General features: G+C 45.2%; 1 protein-coding gene across 3 annotated transcripts in view; it reads right to left on the bottom strand.

Annotated features, from left to right (window-relative positions):
• The window catches only part of LOC137606725 (teashirt homolog 2), a 40652-nt gene extending 39086 nt beyond the window's left edge, over positions 1-1566 (bottom strand). For 2 of the 3 annotated variants that reach the window (XM_068332126.1, XM_068332121.1), the window contains exon 1: positions 1-17. This exon is cut by the window's left edge. The gene's annotated coding sequence lies outside the window, so the exon portion shown is untranslated. Of the gene's footprint in view, positions 18-1448 lie in introns of those variants that run through there. The other variant, XM_068332132.1, reaches the window with a different exon arrangement.
• Positions 1567-18632: the final 17066 nt, after the last annotated feature.

Raw genomic sequence — 18632 nt, forward strand, 5'->3', positions numbered from 1 at the left:
ATGTGGTGGTGGTGGTGGTGATGGTGGAGGGGGGGGGGGAGAGAGGCGATGCCAGCAGACATCGATCCATAGAACAAACTGAACATTAAAAACTCCTCCCTCCTCGCCTGGACTTGATGATGGCAGCGAGACATTTGTTACACTAGATAACCGTGAGTTTATTAAAGGAACAGAGGCCGGGGAAGGAGAAGGGGAGGTGGGGGAGGAGGTGGAGGCGGCTCCGGTTGCCTCTGCCGCCGCTCCCGGTCCCTTCCCGGCCCCGGTGTCTTTCCTTGCGGGTTGTTTTTTTTTTTTTTTTTTTGGTTTTGTTTGTCTAAAAACGATGTTTTCCACGCAGCTTCCCGCGGGGAAACTTTTGTCAGGTTTCCAAACCGATCCGCGCAACGCGGTTCCGCGTAAACCGGTGATTCCTCCTCCGGAAGGAAACCAACGCGTCCGTTTCCACCGAGGTCTCAAAATAAGGTAGAACCGAGGGCCGACAACCGGTAAAGTTACTTTAAAACACCGCTGACGTTCCAGAGAGAGGGGGGGGGGGTGTAATCTGATTACATTTGTGTCACTTCTCCGTGGGGTTTTTTTTTAACTGGAACACCATGTTTACAACCAGAACCTGTGCTTTCAGTTCATTTTAGACTCACCTTTTATCTCCATCACGATCAGCTGACCCTTTATCTTCAGGTCAACATATTTATTACATTTAACTAATTTAACATTTAACTTTATCTAATTTTCTTCCGATAAAAACTTCCAAACATTCACTCTATATCCAGGGAATTAAAAGAAAAACATCAGTTTATGTGGGGGTTGTTTTTTTTTTAATAATGGTTCTGACTGGTGCCCCCCCCCCCATCAGGCCCGTCTCTCTTGAAGCCACTCGTGACCCGATCGCACATGAAGTTCAGGTGATGGATGACTTCATTTGGGGGAGACAACACCCCTCAGAGATCCAGACTCGCCCCGGATTACAAATGTCTACCTGATAATCTTCCATCACCCTGTTTTCTGTGTGTCAGTCATTCTTCAGGTGATACCGGAGGCCCCCCCCCCACCCCACCCCCCTACTTCCTGTGAACTCCTCCTGAACCTGGGGCGATCAATCACAGCTCAGATGGAGCCGGAGCCGCACCTGTGTGACAGCTCCTAACACCTGTGTGTACACACAACACGCGTGTGCGGCGACAGGCCTTACACCAACAGCCTCACCTTATTTGCCCCCCCCCCCCCCCCCCTTCCTCCAGGAAGGCCTCGCTCCGTCGTCATCAGACTTCTCTCCCCCACATCGATCTCACCGGTGAGAAAACTTTCTCATCAAACTTCTCGTCTGCCTTTGGTGCGTCGGCGGCGCCGGCGGCGGCGGCGGATCCGTGTGCAGATGGTGGAATTTGTCATCCCTTAAGTCTTGATGAGCGCCCCCTCCCCCCTCCCTCACGCGGCGACAGTCGTCGTACCTTTCTGCTTGAGGATTTTCCGGGATTGGACTCCGACAGATTTTCGGTTGCTGTAACGAAACGAGACAAAACGTGCATCCGATCAGCGCTGAGCCACCTGTGGCTCCCCGACAACATTCCCATTCTTTGCCTAAACCTGGAATCACATGAGTAATCATTTTATCTCATCAAGAGCCAGAGCTGCTATTCTGATGGAAGACGAATGGGGAGGGGGGGGGTGGTGAGTTTACACATTCTTTAAATGTTTGTTTCGAGCTTTTCCGCCCATGCAAATTTGCCTCCATCAACAGAAAGACGTGCCCGCATTCTTTGGAAGTCACCCATGGCGCTTTGCAGTCTTCACAAAATCCGCCTTTTATTGGAGTCAACAGAACGCCCCGCTAGAAACGGAGGGAAGCGGTCCGTTTCAGATTGTGTGTCTGAAACTAGAATGTTGGTAACGTGTGACGCAAAGCTGCCGGTTGTCCGACACAAGTCATTCCGTTTGTTTATCCTTAATGTGTCTTTAAATTTAAATCACACAAACTCACACACACACACACACACACACACACACACACACACACAAGCACAAATTTTAAAAAAGAGTAGACCAATCGTTTTTGACGTCTCTTCTAAAGAACTTTGGATTCTTTCAGCTCGTTGTTCTGGTTTTTCTGTGACAAACACTCCTCTCAGCGATGGAGGTGGCTAAAGTCCAGCTAGCATTCCCCCACAAACAAGAACTTCATGCTAACGCTAACTCATAAGTAGATATGCAAATGAGATTGCAACACTGCCCCCTAGTGGCCGACCATTCTTTTTCAGGTTAAATATCTTTATTCATTTGTTTTCAGGTTTCCTCACAAAGGCGTAAAACGAGTTCCTTTGTGTTTCTGCTTTCCTGAACTTCTCTGCTGCTGATCCGGTTTGATCCGGTGCAACGTGAAGGACGACAGAATCGCAATTAAGCCATTTTACTTCATTCTTTCCCATGGCTGACATTTATGTCTGTCTCCCCCCCCCCCCCCTCCCTCCAAGGCTTCTAATTGGCTCGATCTGACCTCACAGCGCTCCAGAATCAGAGACGACGGTCTAAATCTGAGCCCGTGTGAAACGTCCTCCTTTAATTTATCTTTTCAGGAATTCTACAATTTACCGAAACAAATGCATCGTCTGGTCGTTCATTCCCAGCCCCTGGTTCGGTAAACATTAACGCTCAAACTAGATTTATGGGCCCTCTCCCCCAGCACAGAGCTGTAATTCTGGGCCCAATGTCCAAATAATTACTCCACATACAACTTCGCCAACGAAACATTATCCGAGGGAAAATGCACACATTACGAGATTTACGAGCAGCGTGTGAATCTACAACATTTAAATACACAAAGGTTTTTGGAGGATCTGCGCTGGTTTGTAATTTGAGCAAAAGCTGGACCGCACAGTCAAATAGCTCCGCCCCTGTGACATCATGTGGTCGAAACCTCCCATCACAGTGTCTTTTGTCTATAAAAGTCTCATTATGACGATAAAAGCAGAATCTTTCATCCAGAAATGACATTCCGTGTCCGACAGACAGTGATTGAAGTCCGGCTTCATCCTCTTCAAAGCGAAACAACAACTTACGCATCCAGTCAAAAGAAAACTTACCGAAGCAAAAAAACAAAACAAAAGAGCTATTACTAATTCAGAGAAGAAAAATTAAAGCTCTGTGACTGCCAAACGGATAAAAATAAAATTTCCCGGAGCAGGACGTTTGTAGGAATATATGGATTCTGGTCCGATCCTGTTTTTCAAAAACACATCACATGAAACGTAATGGCAGTAATTTGTGATCATACAAATGTAATTATACACAGCTTGAAGTTGTATTTTTGATGATGGCGTCAGAAAGTTTCCGGAGATGGAATAAACAGCATGAAATGTATGCTTTAAAAAAAAAAAAAACAATTATAGAAATCGTACAATGCATAGTTATTTCGTTCTCGATTTCATCGGTTTTTAAAAAAAATACATGGAAAAATAAAGATCAAATTTGTCATTTTACTCCACTTCTATCCGCCACGTGTATTGGAATCGTAAAATCAACGTTAAGCTATTAAGAGCACACAATATCATGTTACTGTACAATAAGAGAAAAAAAACCTCATCATAATATTAGCTCGTAGAAACCACAATGAGGAAGAAGCTGAAGATGAGACGGCAACGTTGTTTCTGTACTATATTAAAAAATAAAATTACTTTGTAAGCTTAAAATAAATTTATATTAACCAAATATTATTGAAAATGTATTCATAAATAAAGTACAATGCAGAACGACATAACTTGGAATGGTTATTTTCATTTTAGGCTGGAGACAAGTTAATTTGACTTATGCTGTTTCTTGACTTAAAACAAATTCTGACTTTGATGAATAATATTCTTACCTCTAAATGTGGATTATTTCCATCAATGTATTAAATTTATTTATCCTTTTAATTCATTTCAATTCAACTTAAATTCAAATCTCTTTTTTCTGGATGTTTTTTGACTCTTTTTGGTTAGAACTTTGGTTTGGCGCCGCCGCCACACAGCTGGGTTCCAATCCGATCCAAATATGCAAACTCCTGCGAGTTTGCATATTTGCGTGTTTTTCCCGTGTGTGCATGGGTTCCATCAGTCCGAACAACAAACACAGATAAATTCAGCTAATATTATAAATAAAGTTGAATTATGAAACTTCAGCTCGTCTGGATCGAGATGAAATGACCCAACCTTCCTAAGCGTGACTCGTGGGTCTGACGTCAGAATCACCGTGAGAATTTCGGACTTTGTTGGTTTCATTGCCACGGCTCTAAAGCAGCTCCCAGTTGGCCGACTGGGAAATAATTCCGATCTGCTAACCATGGGTCCAGGCCGATCTCTACTTTCACAATTATTTCTGTCTGTCTGTTGTCATGCCAGGAACATATTCCTGTTTTTACTTGAAAACATTCGGTTAATTAAAAACAGCAAATTGTCTCCGGGTTCTAGAGTCGATTCCTTTCCCACAATTAAAGCACCGGGATATTTATGGATATCATTTGTGTGCGTTTTGGGAGTGGCTGTTTCTCATCTGGCGTTTCCTCTGCGCTCCGACTGGACGGATGTTCATCATCGTGAGGCTCTGCTAGCGCCGACCGACTGGAGTTTAGACATCTTTATTTTCCCTTTTTACTCCCATGAATTCGCAGCAGAAACTCTCTAAACGTCGAATCAACTTGGGAAACGACGTTGTACCGAGAGGACATCAATCTGCTCGGAAGCCTCTTTCTTTTGTTACACACCCCTTCCCTTTTTCGGTACTTCTTCCACCACTTTTCTTGACCACATGACCTCTGTTAGCAGGTGAGCTAATGCTTATGAGCTCTATGTTGTATTTATGTTGGATTTATGGTTGCAATATTCAATTAATTTAGCTTTAATGCCAGCCACAACACTGTAGACCAATGAGATCACCAGAAACATGAGAATGAACGCCTCCTAGTTGTTTCTTTTTGTCTGCGATGAGCAAAAAAAAAAAAAATCTGATGATGAAATGTCTGTTTACATGATTAAGCGCTTTACAAAAAAAAGTTGATTGATTGATTAGAAACCGACGGAAAATGGTAACATACCATCAAAGAGACTTAAGGTTCATTAAAGTAGCTCTAATCAAACTAAACCACAGAGATCTCAACCCTGGTGGCTTTTTAGCATCTTTCAGCACTTTGTTTTGCTTTTCTGGTCGTCTTATTTCAGATTCGCCCTACTATGTTCTGATTAAACTCACTTTTCACCAGCAGCTCAGCTCCGATTGATTCATCTTTCTTCATGTATGTATATTCTGACCCAGCAGATTTAGTCATATGTTCAGTCGCCCTATAATAAAGTCATGAAAGAACCACACGTCATGAATGTTTATTGTGACACAGGAGTATCTGTTCCAGTCATTCTATCAGAGACAAATCAGGGTTGTAGAAATAACTGAAACTCAAGACAGCCATGACATCATATTCTTTACAAGTGTATGTAAAACTTTTGACCGCAACTGTATAAAGAGAGATTAAATGGAGTCAAACTATATAGGACTCATCAGAGAAGGACTGCGATCCACCCTGGATTATAAATCATATGTATTAATCAATATGTTTGACTTCATCTCATAAATTTGATTGTTTTGGAGGGGGGTTTTTTGTTGTTGTAAAAAACACACCTTCTTGTAAAAATGACAACACAAAATTCCTCCAAATCCACCAGGTGCTCAGAATCATGAATGTTTAAAGACTATTTTAAGGAGTGGTCTCCTGAAAGACGTTGTAGTCGTGTCGATTGCAGAGAGCGACGCCCAACACCAAGCTGAAAGTTGTCGTGTTATCTCAGGTGGAAAGAAACCCTGACCCAGATGTAACCTGAACTCATCTGTGTGGGAAAATGGGTCCGAAGCCAGACCTGTCAATCATCCTGGAAGGTACAGGATATTGCAGGGGGGGGGGGGGGTGGTGGCATCCAGTAAAGCCCATACAAACAATCTTTCTAACACGACTGCTTGACCTATTTCCTCTTGTAATATATCGTTAAAGCAGCCTCGTGGAATGTCTTAATTATTCATGCTCGATTTCAAAATGAAGAGCTCTGAGAACACGGAGGACCGACACACGCGATGGTGTGCTTACAAGCGCACACACTGGGGGTGCGCCAGGCCCCCGCGAAAAGACAAAAACCCCTCCAACACACCCTGGAATGACTTCATCCACTGTGTGGTGCACAGAGCACTAAAGCAGGAGTGAAGACAAATGCCCTGTCAGCGCCTTTAATGATTTATTCCAAACATTTCACTCCCTCCAATAAGGTTACATCTATGGCAGGTAATTGTGTCTACGGGAACAGACGGCATTCTGTTTGTTTTATTGAGCATTGAGCAGAGAGTCCGCGCTAACCTGGGGAATGGATGCGCTGTCACAAACATCAATGTGCCGTTCCTGAACGCACCTCGAAGCTCTCCTCATCAGAAACACCGACCTGCAGTCAACTTTTTACTTTTCCTGACCGAACCCGGAACCCAATCCCAGCGGCCCGTTTCCTGCCTCCCTGCATGCTCATGCTGCGGTTAAGTAAGGCATCAGTGCAGCCTGTCACTTGTCCCTTGGTATTGCTTTAGTCTGCGTCGACAGTGTGTCCACCCTGGGTTTGTCAGCGTCTATTCAGACCTGACCTGTCTTGTTCAGCACATGGCAGAGGATGCTGATGGACGTATCCAGCTCTCCTTCTCAGTGTCCATCACCCGGCGCCGAATGCATCCCCGACGCATCTTAGTTTGAGCTCCTGAAATTTGTTGACAGTTGCAGAGGGTGGTCTGCAGTTCTGCCACCTTCAATTACGGGAGATGTGATCTGATTCTGACTTGAGGGATGTAGGTTGCCTGCTGTGCATAAATGCTCAATGGCGGTCGATCGATATCCTGCTAATAGGTTTTGAAAATTGAAAACAATGCAAATAGAGGAGATGCGTAAAACCCTGCTGAGGGATTTTGAAATTCAAAACCGAAAGGGCTAAGCGAAGGTGGGGTAAGCGACGCCTCCTATTTGTTTATTTATTTCCAGTCCTGGTGGATTAGATCCATTCATCCTCTTTCATGTCTGCTTCTTTGCTGCCAGTCAATCTCGTGTTTGTTCTCTTAATTTCCTGCGAGCGGCTGATGAAAAAGAAGGAGTATTTAATTAGCGCTCCCTCTGTTCTGGTGAAACAGTTAGTGTGTTTTTATAGGGCCAGGAACAGAGCTCAAGTTTGCTTCTAATGGAGACGGAGGCAATCAGATAACCGACGCCGCCACCCGTGCTCCCTTTCACTCTTCTTGAAGAGGACAACTGCAGCTTTTAATAAACATGTAATAAGAAGGAAAACAGCTGGTAGCTGCATCACAGATGGCGCCGTTCTTGGCATCTCCAAGGAAGGGACCACACATACAGATGGCTCATTATTCCAGCATTTGGTTATGCATATTGCACAAAATTTTATTCCAATGCTTAACAACCAGTATAAGCAATACAGGTGTTACTATTTTTCACGAGGCCCCTCCTGCGGTAGAAGCTGCCCGGATCTTGTTTTGATCATATCTTTGATCGCTCAGGATCCAACCATCAATATTTCAGCGCCCGTCTCTGGCGTTTATCTCCGCTCAGGTGTGATTCATGGCTAAACAGCTGTCAGTCAGAGCCCAGACAGCAGCGCGCCACCGCCGCAGCCGAGGTCCGAAAATACCTCAGCGGGCCGTTCATTACGGATATCGATCAGGGGACGGTGAAGCGAGTCAGCACAGTCGGCTGAGAGCGAGGCCAAAACCATCAGCGGATGACCTTGACCTCCAAGACGGGTCTTCGTGCTTAATCCCAGCTCAGGAAGGCCCGCCGTAGGCCGCTGATCTACATATTCTCGAACGCTGCTGTATTTATTATTATTAGCATCTCTTCAAATGGAAAATGTCATTGGTGAAAAAATAATTTGAATAAAAACAAGAAAAAGATCCAGGTCCCGTGAGATAAATGTGCTTTTTTTTTTTGCTTTTTTTTTTTTTTGTAGGTTGGCTGCTTTAAATTACAGATGCTCTCTAATTGGAAACGGTCAAATAAAGCCCGCCTAATGAGGCGTCGCATTCATTTGCTTATTTCCTTTCAAGTCGCTTCCCTTTGTATCTCAGAGCAAAAGTCTGCTCACCATGAGCGCCGCCGACAAACATGTAAATATATTTTCCTTCCTGCAGCAGAAAATGAAATGTGTGGATTTGCTCATTAGCGGTAACGACGGTTAACTCGTGTCCCGGCGCCGTGCGTGGTTTTTCGGATGACCGCTAGCGGGGTGCCGACTCCTTCCCTGTCCGCGTTGGCTTCGCAAGATGCTCTTACGGACTTCGGCGTGACGATGACGCCAGTTCATCGTAACTGAGAGCGAGACGTAGACGCTTTCATCGGGAGCATGTCCCGAAACATCCCAGGGATTTTCCTTCAGACCTCCTCACACTTGACACTCCGTGTATGTCGGCGCTGTCCCGTCCAATTTATACCAGGAGTCAATGTGACCTTTATCCTGGCAATGACTGTAATGTAGTTGAGCACATGTCATTCTGGGGTCGGGATCATCCTCCGTGTCATATGTTTTGTCTTGCGTGTTCCTCCGTCAGTGGGGACGTTCAGCCGGTCGCAGCACATTCAACTTTAAAGGCGAGTCGGACGGGTCGCTTCAGAACACACATTATTACCACAGAAGCCTGTTTAATGTCGGACTGAGAAGCAATTATTTCTGCATTATTCTGCCCTCAGAGATATTTAAAGCAAACCCAATGTAATTAGACACAATAATTACACAGGAATAACTATTTAAAACCCAAGTTTAATAATAACTTCCATCCTGCCTTCAGTCTGCAGAAGACAAAGGAGGCCAGAGGATTTAAAGTGCTATTAAAAGGAAAGGTAGGCTGCACAACAACTGTCACATGTTTTTGGCTCTAATTCCCCCCTCATGCTTGTCTTATTGCTCATCAGCTAAGTTGTCAGGTCTGCTACATCCCTTTGATGGCATCACTGACAATTAGCAAGACGATGCCACACAAAACCATCTGGACAGGCTCGACTGTCGCTGCTGAGGAGACGGAAATAAATCTCAAGGTCAGTCGCTGTCGCTTTGAAAGTGTCCCGTTGTTTCACCGGCGGAGGTACGGTATCGGATTTATTTAGGATGGACGGATGGATGAGTAGATGGATGGATGGATGGATGGTTGAGAAGATGGGTGAGTAGATGGATGGATGGATGAGTGGATGGATGGGTGAGTAGAAGGATGAATGGATGAGTAGATGGATGGATGGATGAGTGGATGGATGGATGAGTAGATGGATGGATGGATGAGTGGATGGATGGATGAGTAGATGGATGGATGGATGAGTGGATGATGGATGAGTAGATGGATGGATGGATGGATGGACGAATGGATGGATGAGTGGATGGATGGTTGAGTAGATGGATGAATGAGTAGATGGATGAGTGGATGGATGGGTGGATGAGTAGATGGATGGATGAGTGGATACATGGATGGATGAATGAGTAGTTGGATGGATGGATTTATGAGTGGATGGATGGATGGATGGATGGATGGGTGAATACATGGATGGATGGATGAGTGGATGGATGAGTAGATGGATTTCTGTACAAAGAAACAACCCAAAGAACAAATACCAGGAAGAGGAGTCCAGCCTGGATGTTCAGCTTTAGCATGCTAACTGATAGCAGGTTAGCATGCATACCTCTTCAGGTCTGTCTTCTTCAGGCCCAACGAGGTGAGGGACATCCTGATGTCATGCTATCATGATGTCACAAGTTTGGTTTCATATCTTTGTGAGCCGGGATGACACCAAAGTCTCCACCATCATCTTCTAGGCTTCACCATCATCTCCTAATCTTCACCACAACATCCTGTTGTTCTCCATCACCTCCTATTGTTCTCTATCACCTCCTATTGTTCTCCATCACCTCCTATTGTTCTCCATCACCTCCTGTTGTTCTCCATCCACTCATTAACTGCTTTATTTCTACCACTTGGACCAAGGTTTCCAGGGCAAACGGATCATTACACAGAACCCAGAACATCCTGTCATTGTTCTGAAGATCACGTTCGATGCGAGTCCCACTCTCGCTGCTGCGGCAACTCATCCGGAGCTCCTCCGTGGCGCGGTCCCATGATGCTCCTGTGCTTGTGTGTCCATACATCATGTTTGTGTGCGCTGCACTGAGGCAGATCCCTGCAGAATAAGCTCCGGAGTGTCATCCACACGGAGTTATCCCTCACTGGCTGACCGTGGCATTATTCCGATGGGGACTGTTTGACTAATAAGCATAAAGTGCTGGCTGCAGCGACGCTGGCGCTCTGGGTGTACACACTGCAGAGAGGACACCTTGGATTGGAAACAGAAAGGTGGCCGGCGCTATTAAAAGCAGCCACTGGTGTGGAAAACACACTGGGATTTCATTACAAAAATCGTATAATGGTTGTAAACACAATCAAGCTGCACTCTGAGAATTTTGCTGCATACGTAGGACAGAAGAGGGCCTCTCCTTCACGACCAATCACCAGCTTTGATTCCAAGCTGCATTGAAAAGAAAAGCCAGAACAGCCTCCACAGATCATGTGTTAATGTGGACCTGACTGATCAATACAAATATAGATAATCACATGACCCTCATTGACCCCTTTGGTTGCTGAACACTTGAACGTCGAACGCACAGAAACATCTTTAGCTCTGCGATGCTACCTGAGTGTTCCACGGTTAAAAATGCACATAGCAAAGTGACCTCCTTCCTCCCCCAGCGCCGCTTTCACAAACTCACTTGCAAATGTGTTTTCCATCGATATCAATATTTATGCCGTTCCTGTAAATAATATTTGTTGCAGCCACCCAAAATAAATTCACAGCACTCAGCAAGTTTCATTCTGAAGAGCGAACCTAGCGGTGCATCTGGCGCCGCCGGCCGGGGGGGGACCAGGGGGTTCCGGGTCCACCCTGACACCCCTCTTCTTCCTCTTCCTCTTCCTCCACTTTGCTGCGGAAAGCACGGCTGCGTCTGCGGAGCCGTGCAGCCGTCAGATGGCGCGTAGCGTCTGGCGGTCTCTCACGGTGGAGCTCTGGTAGAAGTTCAGCACACATGAGACGCCGTCATTTGAAAAACATCTGTCACTCTGACAAATAATAAGTGCACGGGCCCCCCCAGGGGAAAATGGAAGTGCAAGCTCCATGTTTTATTTCTTTGTGCATCGCGCTGCGACTGTCTGCTGTTTTTTTGTGTGTGGTGAGCTGTTCTTCACGTCTAATGCGATGCATGCTCACACTGACAATTGACATTTTAAGGGCATTACCCTCGACAAGGCGGCCCGGACGAGTGAAAGGAAAAAGCGGAATGATTTATCGGGGGGACTGACGAAATATTTTGATTTACATTTCTCTCCCACCCCCCATCCCCCCTTTGCTGCTAGAAAAGAATCTCCGGGTGACACGCACCACACCCCGTCTGCAGAACAGCCTGCTGACCTGCGATCAGGTAGGCCTGCATCTCTCCTGGGGGGGCTCCCGCCTAGCCAAGACGATGCTGCCGCTGCTCTGCTTTTCTAATTCTGCCAGTTCCTCCTGGCTTAATTGAAGTTTGAACAAACATATTAATCATTGCAGCCCATAAAAATGACAGGATTCATGCAGTAGCATTCTTCATTCTCTCTAATTTGTTGTGCGTTGTCGTCGTCCCCCCTCCCGCCCCCACACACACACTCGCCCCTCGCGCCTTTTCCCAAACCCCCACAGCATTTTTTGTGCTGAATCCGCTGGTTTACCCCCTTATGAAAATTACAAATACTTGTCAAGGTTAACGAGTTAATATTCTCATTCAATATTTATTTTATGGGCGAAAGCGAGCGTCTCCCTTCAGCGCGTCCTCTTCCGGAGCGAGGACGGGTTTGTTAATCAAAATGACAAGGACAGTGTCCTTTTGATAATCCCCTGAATCATCCAGAATAAAAAATGAACTTTATTAATCAGCGGCCCCTGATTAATTGTTATGAAGTGTTGCTCATCCATTTCCCCAGCATTTCTGTAATTTTTACAGAAGCCTAACAATCTCCCCCATGATTTGGAGCCTTTGCATCCGTCGAGTTCAGCAGCGCCGCGATAAATAGTCGGGCAGCTCCTCGTCTTCCTGGATGAGCTTCTTTAGGTCGGACCTTTGCTCTGTATGGCTTTTATTTTTTAAAAAACGACATTTGTGCGTCTCAGTACGCATCTTTTAAATGCATCTTTTACACATCAATGCTGACGCTGAAGTCCGTTTGGCAGCAGCCGTTCATCGGCCTGCATCACGATTTTTGGACGCTTTCCTCCTCAGAGGAAACAACAGCAGGACTTCACCAAAAAAAAAAAAAAATCAAATATGGATGAGTTTGCAAATGAAATCTTGCCTCATGTTATCTACAAATTAACGACTCGGACAGAGAAGACCTCCAGACGGAGAAACACGATCCCTAAACCATTCCTCTTAAAGGAGGATGACAATTAATACTGCATACATATGATTAAAACATGACGCCGAATGTCGTTTTCGCAAGCGGATGGTGCAAGGTTGGGAGTCTGATGTAATTTACATGAGTGCGCGAGACGTGTGGTACGTCTTCTCTGAAGCCACGTCCATGAAACGGAATAGACAAACGATAGGAAACTTTCACATCAGGAGGATCTCTCTCTCTCTCTCTCTCTTTTTCCTTTCTTCCTCCTCCTCGAGGAGTGTTCCTTGCAGAGGGGGGCTGATGAAGAGAGGATATTTCACGCTAAGTCCATTAATCAGCCCACATCCATTTGGCTTTATTTACCTAGAAGTTATTATTTTTATATCCAGACCCATATTTAAAAGTCCGGCGTGAGGAAATTATGCACTTAACGAGTGCACGCTGTGAATTTTAGCCTCTTGGATGGATTTAAGGGGGTTGGGCGGTTCACATGCAATTAATTGCGGAGGTGTTTTATCCATCAGAATGAATAATTTAAAAGGAATGTTAATAGGTATCCCAGTCCTGGCCAAAGGAAGGGAGACAAAGTGTTGTTGAAAGACGTTTCATTACTTCCCTCTGATGCTGCTCGTCATTTGTTCTCCTCAGTCTTTTTGGGTCAGGCTCAAGTGGCGCAAAAGAAGAAACGTACGTATAAAAGCATGCAGGAAGTTGATGGAAGATTAATGCCGCCTTATTACAACCCTGCATAAAAGCCCAGTGTAGCTTCGTTATAGCGAGTTAAACCCTCCTCATAAATAGCAGCAGCTCACCTGTGAAATGTCTGCTTCAGGTGACACAAATCGCTTCAGGGAGCCGCCTTGAACCCGTGTGGGGTGTTTGTTTGTTTTTCCCACATTCAATGTGAGCTAATTGGTGAAAAATTGCCTAAAAATACAGAATAAGAAGCTTTTCTGATGGTTTTCTCTAAAAACTAGAGAGCAGAGATTCTAAAAACACGTATAAACACTTTATTTCAATTCACTATCTGGATCTTGATCACCAGAAAAAACATCATCAATCCATCCATCCACCTCATCCTTTGTAGGGTCACAGGAAGCTGTTGTTTAATTTAATACATTACTTTGTCCTGATACTCTCACAATGGTGAGGAAAGATCAAATGAATCTGGACCAGAATGTTTTCCCAGATCAACACTGATCACATTCAATGTTGTTCTGATTTGACTCACATCAGAGGCGTGATCTCAGCACAGCTTCCACTGATTCCTGCTCTGTGTGTGTGTGTGTGTGTGTGTGTGTGTGTGTGTGTGTGTGTGTGTGTGTGTGTGTGTGTGTGTGTGTGTGTGTGTGTGTGTGTGTGTGTGTATAAACTCCATCCACTCCCACACACTGAGGGATGACACCAGCATGGCGACGTCCACGCTGCTTCCTCAAACCTTCACACTTAGCATGCTTTAGCTATAGCCTCTCTTTCTTATTAGTGAACATGTGACACACACACACACACACACACACACACACACATACTGAGGATCTCTGGCACGCCAGCTTCCAAAAAAACGTGAAAGGGATGTTACAATGCTAGCTTCCCGATGCTCACCATTTCCCCTCCACGGAACGGCGTCTCTTAATTTTTCACGAAAGGACTCACAAATATCCGAGTCCTTTTGTGCCCCCCCTCAGATGGAGATCTATGGCGTGGCGAACAAAAGAAGCTCCTTCAATGACAAGTGCCAAGTCCATCAGCCAGTCCCTCTTTTCAAGTAATTCCAACCCTGGCTATTCAGGGTTTGCCCTGTGGCAACAGAGAGCACTTCATTCTCCAGAAATAGCCATAGCTCATCTTTCACAAGGACTCAGGTCGTCTTATCAAGGGGGGGGGGGGTGCTCCATTTGAATTTCTTTTCCCTCAACACGCCTGGCCATCATCACATTGAAGCATTTGGTGTTGCTCTGCCCCCCCCCCGGGCAGCGCAGGAGGCACAAAAGAACCCAACCTGCCATCAAACATCCAATCGCACGACTCCTCACACCTCCAAACCTCTGGATGTGTTTTCCTCCCTTGACATCACGGCTGTGGTTTGTCTTAACAAATAGATCCTTGCATGTTAAGCACTGATTGCTAACGCTAAATTACTGTAAAAACCGCTAGCAGGATGACAAAAAAATCGCTTTGCTTCGCTGGTTTTTCTGTTTATTTGTCTCCCATCACGAAGCCTTCCTTTGTTCGGCGTTCGCGGCAGAAGAGAAGAATCGTCTTACCACATCTAATTAACACCCAAACACACCTTGACAACTTTTGCATGACACTCACTCAGCAAGAATCTTTTTAGAATAACAAAAAAAAAAAAAAAAATCCACACTTCAGCTGAAAAGAGGCGTTTTTCTTGATAAATTTAAGATAAAAGACGTGGCAGTCATTTTCTCCCGTGACATATTTGTTCTTTAACAACAAATCAATGGCGGTGAAAGCTTGGCACCTGAATACAGAACAATGGCGAGATGAAGCGAAGATTGTCTTCATTAGGCGCATTAATATTCATAGAAAGTAGAAAATCTGACACCACAGAGGACTTGGTAACCTTTTCTCATATTAGATTTTTTTTTCAACTTCTTAACACAATTAAAGTCCAGCAATGACTTAATTAATGCGGCTTTCTGTCAGGCGCTTTAAAGAACTGTCAATTTGGCCTGGCTCTGCCTGTCAGCGGGGAAGAAAGACAGTCATCCCACTCCTGCAGCAGACAGTCGGAATCACAGTGCCGGATAAAGTCACATTCCCAGACACCTTGCCAAATTGATTCTTTTAAGGGTTTCTTGCAGATTACCATTTCTTCCCTCCTGTCTCTTATTCCACAAGAGTGTCAAATCTGAGAGAAAATCTAAATTCAGTTTTAGGTTCTGGCTATAACCATCCTCTGCTTTTGTGCTTGCTGATGCTGACGCGCTGTTAGGTGAGGGTTTGAATGAAGCGGCTCTTGTGCGTGACTCAATTAGAATGGGGAAGTGGGGGGGGGCAATATTGTTGAGGGGTATGGGGGGGGGGGGATGGGGCGTCGATTATTTGTTTGCATGAAGTTGCTGATGATTTTTATTCTGGTGATGAATTTTCTTCAAATCATAGTCAATCGTGTTTATGAAAATGCTTGTCTTGTAGGGGGAGGGCGGGAGTCTGTCCTAGACTAGGCAGGGTTCACCCTGGACAAGACCCGGGGATACAAGGGTGGAAGTCTGTCCCAGGTCCTCAGATGGATTTGATCCTAGGACCTTTAACAACAGCGCCACCCACTGGCACCCCGAACAACAACGATATACAAAACACCTTCCTGAGTGAATTAGCCTAGAGTGTTCTGAAGCTACGAAGAACAAGATGGGTTCATTTCCTCCAGAACCAAAACCAGCTACACCTGTAGGTCCAAACCAGCTCATTATCGATTCTCCTTCCTCCTGGTTTCCATCGACATTAGCTCCTCCCCTCTCTGTCCGCAATGGTCGTGACCAAAACTGAGATCACAGCCCTTCAGTCTTTGGGCTCCGTCAACACAAAGCAAACAACATGATGATATGACATACACAATCACAACACTACGATCGTCTATTCATGTCATTAGATGCTGCAGGGATAGACTTCCTTCTGAGTCACTGTCGCATAAAAGTGTTAGCAGTTAGCCATTAGCATTTAATGTTTGGATTCTAACTCTTTTATCTCGACTTCAATTGTTTCATTTTTACAAAAAGATTCTATTACGAATTGATTTTTGATTGATGCTTCAACATTTGTTTGTTTGAAAATGGTCTAGGCAATTCTTTAATATGTAAATTAAAAATCATACAGATAAAACAGAGTTTGTGTTTAAATACGATCTACCACATTGGCATGGAACGCTTCAAAAACCCTCCTGGACCCAAACCGAAGCAGACGTGTTGTATATTGTTGTCGTTTTACGAATGTCATTTTCAAAAACTCCTCGTCTTCCTCCTGGTGTAACACTGAATGGTGCGAGAATAATATTGGAGGAGAAAAAGCAGTCAAAATCAGATTTTAACATTCCTTTTCTCGTCTATTCACTAGGTGTGACCGAAGGGGATTCATACACTGCCATTCTCTGTATTAATGAACCGATACCTGTGATCATTCTGCAGGAGGTGTAACTGGCTTGGCAGGTGTGCTGCCACTGGGAAACAGATTAAAATAGTCAGAGTTCCTTTCAAGGCATGTACGGAAAACAATGGAGGCTTCACAAGGTAATCATGCCATTATATGAGACGGAGGGACTAATTGGAATTATACTAGAACAGGCAGGGAGCTCATTAAAACCTTGAGCACCACCTCATGATAAACAGTCACTTTAAGGGCTGGCACTAATATGATGAGGCAAAGTCTTTATTTCTCACTTTCCAATGAACACATCTGATGTTTAAGCTCCTTAAACTCTCTCAGCAGGTACCGTGTGGAATGTAAGACTCCTTAATTGCCACTGGAAATTAGTAAGATGGTTATATAGAGAGCTTTTGTTGTCATGCAGAAACACTGAGATGATACTGTACCACCTCTTAACGTCTGTGTCGCCTTAGAGCGCCGTAATACAACCTCAGTGTGCTTTTCATATTTCATATTTCACGTTTGTCACGTGCCTTTCAACATGCGTTTCGTCATTACAAATAGAAGAAGGCGTTAGCGCATTAATTGTTGGGACTTTTTTTGTTCTAAATCTATATAACCTCACAAATAGGATGGCGTGGTAACACACAGAGCTTGTTACGGATTCTGACAACCCCTGATTAAAATCAGGCTCATTTTACTTGATGAGAAATCGGCTTTACCCAAAATAACTTTATATCCCCCTGCCTTCCGACCACAGTTCATTAGCTCCGTCTTGCTCAGGCAGGATTCTTTGTGCCATTTTGACTGTATTCAAATCTCTCTAATGCCATCTCATGTTTAAAGACTGCCCATAAATCCCATATCAGTTCTTAATGACCACTGCCGGCCAGCCGGTAATATGTCATTGTTCGCAGGCGATCACCCAGCGGGGAATAGACCATGCCAGTCTTTGTAATTGCACACCCAGAAAGATTTATATTGCCATTATGCACACCCATAAGAAATAATTCAAACATATCATTGAAGAAAAAAGAGCTGCACATTGCTGATCCCCACATCTCCAGTGAGCATCTAGCCCGTGTGCTATTCTAGTGTCTGTGCTAACATGGATTTAATGTCTCTGGTGAAGATGTCTTAAGCACACCATATGCCTGTTCAGCAGCGACGCCATTCCTCCTTCTGCATGGTGCACGCAAAAGGCTGCACAGGAGAACGCACAAGTTTCACCGAAGCACTACAACGGCTGAGTGGCTGGATTATTACTCGTGCATCAATCAGCCGGCTGAATCCTAAACAAGCTCCTTCATGTACACGGGCTTTTTTCCCTAAACGCCCACAATCCTTGGACGGCCGCGAGACGTGGTGATTGAAGACGCAGTTAGCCCAGCTCCCCAAAGCGGGAGACGTTGTTGTGCAGCTCGTCCCCGGCTCCTCCTGAGAGGGGAGGCAGGTGCGGCTGACGCAGGTCTGATCACCTTGGTGAACGCCGACCCGAGCGACTTGCGAGCGTCCGCGGGGAGGGACGGCGGCGGTCGACTGCAGAGGGACACGTGTTTGACTCGGCCTAATGAATTGCCTGGTTGAACAGAATTACATCATGCTTGTTTTCTTTAAAAGGATTTGACAGGTGCTCAAATATGCCGGTTGATGTTCTAATTTAAAGAACGCCGCCGCATGAGGGAGCAGATAGAAAATGTATCTGCAGGATGAGAAAAGGTTACGTCGAACCGGGGCGCACAGGATGTTTATTCATGAACTTATGAAGACATACTCCTCACTCCACGCACCCAAAGTTTACAGATAACCGACGGATGCTAATGCAAGAACAATGGCGGCCTGTGGTTACAAGGGCCAAGGAGAGGCAGTTGGGGGAGGGGGGGGCAAACGCGCCGTTGAAGTCAGCCATCAAACGCAGGCCAGTCATGCAGACTTCTGTTCCAGAGTCTACTGAGACCGTTCAGGGACTCTTTGTTCCTTCCCCACCAGCCTGCCGCTGTCTCCTGCCGCTCGGGGGGCTCACTCACCAGTGACAGCCCCCCGTCAGATCATACCCCCACAATCAAATA

The sequence above is a fragment of the Antennarius striatus genome, chromosome 2 (genome assembly GCF_040054535.1).
Source record: "Antennarius striatus isolate MH-2024 chromosome 2, ASM4005453v1, whole genome shotgun sequence".
NCBI classification, from domain to species: Eukaryota; Metazoa; Chordata; class Actinopteri; order Lophiiformes; family Antennariidae; genus Antennarius; species Antennarius striatus.